This window comes from Podarcis pityusensis, assembly GCF_964106645.2.
Source record: "Podarcis pityusensis genome assembly, chromosome: 9".
NCBI classification, from domain to species: Eukaryota; Metazoa; Chordata; class Lepidosauria; order Squamata; family Lacertidae; genus Podarcis; species Podarcis pityusensis.
The window spans coordinates 60,597,625-60,603,624 of record NC_138034.1 but is presented as its reverse complement, the minus strand read 5'-3'; positions in this window follow the sequence as shown (position 1 = coordinate 60,603,624).

Here is a 6,000-nt window from a genome sequence, read left to right as displayed (position 1 = left end):
AGGAGCATACTGGTTCATTCAGAGAGGTAAAGACCAATTCCTCAGACACAGGAACTGCTCACCTCAGAGCCTCTGCCATTCCAGGATTTAAATTCCATTTATTCCCCCTCATCCAGCCCACCTCTGCATCCAGGATGCAGGACCAGGCCAGGACCAGCACAACCTCTCGCAATTCAGATTGATGCAGAAATAGAACCTTCAGCATACTGATGACACCTTGCCCTGAATTCTACTAGCCACTCCCAATAGCAATTGATTACTGGTATTAAATAGCAATGGGGGGAAATTAGAGCCCACAGAACCCCAATGTCGGGGGGGGGGAGAGAGTACTCTCCCAATGCTATTCTTGGGAGTTGGCTGCATAAGTAGGGCTAGAGCCACTGTGACACAGTGCCGCTTTTACCCATCCCATGGAGCAGGTCCAGTTACCATGGTCAACACCAAAGCCCCAAAGACATAAGGAAGAAAGAGCAACACTGCCCTCTCCTTGTCATGTTCTCAATAAAGGTGATCTGTCTAAGCCTGAATCCAGGCTGGAATGAGTCTCAGCAGCATCTTGCAATGCCTGCAGTTGAGCCACCGTGCTCCTCTCCACCACATTCCCTAAGAGGGGGTATATGCAACTGGTCTGAATAATAGCCATCCAGCCTGTTTGTCAAAGCCTAGACTCTACAACTTCTCTAGAAAGACTGTTTCATGAAAGAGTGGGTTGTTTTGCAGTGAAGAAGTGCCGTAATTTATGCTTTCTCTAATATGTATGTGCACCACTTAGAAACTTGAGGAACTGAGTGATATGTAAGTAGCTAAAGTAAAAAATAAATTAAGTGTACAGCTTTGTTTTCAAAGACATGTACACTAGTGTAATGAGTATAACAATCATATTCATTAGAGATTTATGGTATGAATGGAGGAATGAGTGTGGGCCTGTTTTTAGGCTGAAGAACACCACTCTAACATGGAGTCTCCTTAAGACTTGTGGGACTGATAAGGTTGGCAAGCGAAGTGAGGAAGAAGTGCTGAGCTCATGAGACTTGACTTCAAACAGGCTGATAACAAAGGACGGGTGTTGAGAAAGATTGACTAATGAGGATGTGATGAACTACGTAATAAACAACTTTGACAAGGAGCAGATGGCGATGAATCACCAGAGCTGGAATGTCTGACTGAAAGTATACAAAGAAGGGACTTTCCAGTGGAAAGGTGTGCCAGGTTCCCAGCGCTGCAACGCCTGCCACCCGTCCTCTTGCCATGGCCTGATCAGCTACTGGCGTAGAGTTGGTGAGTATGATTGAGAATGTGTGTGTTAGGGACTGCAATTTTAATGTGTACAATAAAAATGTTTTGCTGAGTTGTAACTCCCTGGGTCTACTTGTGTTTCTTTCTCCTAAAGAACAAGCTAAAAATTTGGATCCAAAAAGAACCTCTTATTTGTAACACTAATGCAGAGTCCCCAATCATATGGAAGACATTGCATGCACAAATTACACCCAGTGGCTTCCCCTTGCAAACCTCCATGTTATTGCACAGATGTGGGGCGAGGATGGCTGGTGGAATGCCCAATGGCAGGTACACACTGGCAGGGGCAGCACAGATCTCTTCTGCACACTCTAGTTTGTAGCAGAGCTTGGATCTCAAATTTCATTGGCTCCCTGCACAATGCCAATATCCAGCACCCCTACCACCTTTTGCCTTCCGTTGGACTTTATAGTTAAATAATAATAATAATAATAATAATAATAATAATAATAATTTATTATTTATACCCCGCCCATCTGGCTGGGTTCCCCAGCCACTCTGGGCGGCTTCCAACAGAACAATAAATACGATAAGCTATTAAACATTAAAAGCTTCCCTAACCAGTGCTGCCTTCAGATGTCTTCTAAAAGTTTGGTAGTTATTTTTCTCTTTGACATCTGGTGGGAGGGCGTTCCACAGGGCGGGTGCCACTATAGAAAAGGCCCTCTGCCTGGTTCCCTGTAAATTGGCTTCTCGTAGCGAGGGAACCACCAGAAGGCCCTTGACGCTGGACCTCAGTGTCCAGGCAGAACAATGGAGGTGGAGACGCTCCTTCAGGTATACTGGACCGAGGCCGTTTAGGGCTTTAAAGGTTAGCACCAACACTTTGAATTGTGATCGGAAATGTAGTTGTGATTCCTGCTGCAGTATCCCAGAAGCTCTGCCCCCATTGCAACCAAACCAGTCTTGCTCCCCAAGATCTGCCTTTGCTCTAGTGCTTGAATGGCAGTGAACACCCAAATGGGACTTACAATACATTTTAATCCTGACCTTTCTCCAGCACATACACACACACACACACACACACACACACACACACACACAAACACACACACAACTTAGAGCATCCTGCAGAGTCCTCTCCCCTGCCTCCATCATTTTATCCTTCCCTCAACCTTGTGAGGTAGATCTGTCTGAGAGAGAGTTCAAAGTCACCCAGTGAGCTTCATAGCTGAATGAAACCTGGATGTCTCACCACTCCTCATCTGACACTCCAAGCCCTCCATCTGAACTCCAGAAACAAGCATGTAATAACGGAGAAAATATACAAATAAATATAACACAAATAAAAATCCACGAACTGTTTTGTATACAAATACTTCCTTCATACATGAATTCTCCTGCTCCAAAGGCCTTAGGATATTAGCACTGCTAAGCTGAAGCTCTTATGAATGCAGTGAATATGCATAGGTATTTTAACTTACACTTTACATATTTATTAAAATATATATTTCAATAAAACACATTATAAAAATAATTGGATACATTTGAGGAAGAGCACCACTATTTATGAAACCTCAAGAGGAAAAGATTAAGCATTTTAATTTCCGAACCGATGAGCAAAAATTCTAAGGGATGTAATGTGATAAATGTTCATGAGACTTTCAGAGCAGATTATTTAGCACATCTATTTATTCATTGATTGGGGTTTTTCTTATAAGATAAAAATGAATCTGTTCTCTGGACCCATTTCGCAAATATGCCTTCATAAAATATGATACACGTGTGTTCTTTTTTAACTTTAAAATGTAGTTCTGCAGATGACTGATTTGCAGAGCATGGCTGAAAGTGGCAAACATTGGAAAACAAGAGCCTTTCTGGATCAGATGAAAGGGCCCACAAGTCAAGAACCAGGGGCCCAGGGGTCACATGCAGGCCTTTGGGATTTCTTCTGTGGCCTCCCATGTGTCCCCCTGCTGCCTCCATTCCCTCTGTGGATTTTCCTGCACTGTGATGGACACAGCACATATGGACACCATAAAGGTAAGGAACGTACCCTCCAGCATTCCTCAGAGTTTTCACTCCCCACAATGGCTCCTCCTCAACACCTTCCCCACAGATCATTTTCATCACCACTACACCCAAAGGACATGGCACACACACCTTCCACTATCCTGAGAAAACCCCTTAATCCCAATTTTATTTTATTTTTTTCTTCAGTAGATTCAAAAAAGAAAAAGACACATCAATACAATAAACCCTATGTCCCTGAGCTCAGAATGAAAGAGATGTGCCAGAGCTTAAAATGGCTAATTAACACCTTTAATAAAGGTAAAGGGACCCCTGACCATTAGGTCCAGTTGTGACCAACTCTGGGGTTGCTGCGCTCATCTTGCTTTATTGGCCAAGGGAGCTGGAGTACAGCTTTCGGGTCATGTGGCCAGCATAACTAAGCCGCTTCTGGCGAACCAGAGCAGCACACGGAAACACAGTTTACCTTCCCGCCAGAGTGGTACCTATTTATCTACTTGCACTTTGACGTGCTTTCGAACTGCTAGTTGGGCAGGAGCTGGGACCAAGCAACGGGAGCTCACCCCGTCACGGGGATTCGAACCGCCGACCTTCTGATCGGCAAGTCCTAGGCTCTGTGGTTTAACCCACAGCGTCACCCGCATCCCTAACACCTTTAATAGATCTACTTAAATACACTTTTGCCTCGCATAGCTGTACCTAAGCTAAGAAAGGTTTTTCATTGAGGTCCAATGGAAGGTGTGAGCATTTTCGTTAGCTTCCTGGGAAAATGTTGTGGGACCAAGTTTTTGACTCGCTTCTTTCTGCTGCTCCCGCTGCAGATATGCAGCCTAGCTTTGACTCTCACGCTTAATGTATCATAGGGAGAAAGTCACTTTTAGCTAGGGGACGGGCTCTGTGGACAGAACCAGATAAGGATCCTTCATGGCCTACATGTTTGGCACTTCCTCTGAAGCTGCTAATTTGCTCATCGCTTGCTGTTTCATTGCAATTAAAACCAGGATGTATGATCTCATGCCACACAATATTCAGTGGAGACAAGAGGGTAAGAGCAAAGGGGTGGGGGAGGCAAAGGCAAATATGCTGTAGGATGCCAGGCCCCAAGGTTCTGGCACCTAACACTATCTTCACACCCCTCACATGATGGTAATTGCATAGGCAGCAGGGAGAACGAATGAAAGGGGATAAAATTCTGCAAGCATTTAAGAGGAGGTTTCGGCTCTGGTTCATTGCATTTGAGATTTACATTTGTGGACATTTGGCAGCAATTTGTAAACTATTGAAATAATCAGAATGTAAATTGTAACTTGGAATTCTTTGTGCTATTTTATAAGCATAATGGGAGCCCATTACAGCTTAATTTGCTCTCTAATTCAATCTAAATTGTTATGCACATTTCCGCATCCCTCCCTCATCCCTCCCATTGATTTGCCAGCATTTGCGTCCCAGTCCTCAGACCTACCAGCTGTAGCTGCGTAGTTCCCCTGGCTGAAAATGGAAGGAAAGGCAACTAGACCAGCTTTGCCAACCTGGTATCCTCAAGATCAGTGATTCTCAACCTGTGGGTCACGACCCCTTTGGGAGTCGAACGACCCTTTCACAGGGGTCGTCTAAGACCAGGTGTCGGCAAGCTTTTTTGGGGGTGGGCTCCTCATCCTCCAACAGCCTCTGCCACTCACAAGGGCAGGCACAGGAGTCGTGTTTAGCAGAGTGGTGGTGGCACAGGCGGCGGCAGCACGAGCGATGGCAGCAAACGGCTTGCTCTGATGAGGACTGCTGGAAATGTGCTTGGCCAGCTTAGCCCAGCCCCCTTCCTCCTCTCAGCCATGCGCAGCCACCGCTCACCCAGTGGCTAGGGCCTCAAACCAGGACACAAAAGTTGTTGAGCTTTCTTTGGCAAAATTGTTGAGCTTTTTAAAGTTTTGCCCAAATTTGTTGAGCTATGTTTTGGGGGGAAATCGGCAAAAACAACACTGCCAACATGGGTTGCCATATGTCTGGATTTTCACCGATTTTCACCCAGACATTGCTTCCGACTGCAATATTCCAGTTAAGTCTGGGAAAACTTCAGGAAGCATTTCACTTATTTAAATGACCAGTTTGTGGAATTTGGTGGCCATTAGCATAAGTGGATTCAAAAGTGGATAAGGCAAATTCATGGACAAAAAGTCTATCTCCACCTACCACTCATGGTGCTATTTGCAGCCTGCGATGTGCCTCACCATACCAGTTGCTATTGCCTTCATGTCCTGGTTGTGGTCTTCCCAGTAACACTTGCTTGGTCACTGTGGGAAGCAGGATGTTGTATCCAACTAAATTTTACTCTGAGTTGATCTGCTGAAATTACTGAACCTAAGTTAGTCATACCCATCAATTACAGTGGGTGTAACATTGGAGACAACCAATGATGTTCAACCTGATGGGCCTTTGGGTCCTTTTATAGTAGTGGGATGTGGTTGTGCTAGTCGCACAACCATCTATTGGATAGTGCTTATGATGTAATTCAAGTCTCCCTTTAAGAAACACAATGTCAAATAAGAGAAAATGCATCATTAAAGAGGACAAAAGAATTTCAAACAGTGAAAATCCAGATGTATGGCAACCCTAGCTAATGTATTTGAATAGATGTCAATTTTAGACATGATTGCTGTGATTTAAAATTAATTTTAAAAGAAATACAATGCATCTCACCAGAGTGATGAAGTCTGTGACCAGGTGAGTTGTGTGCTAGCT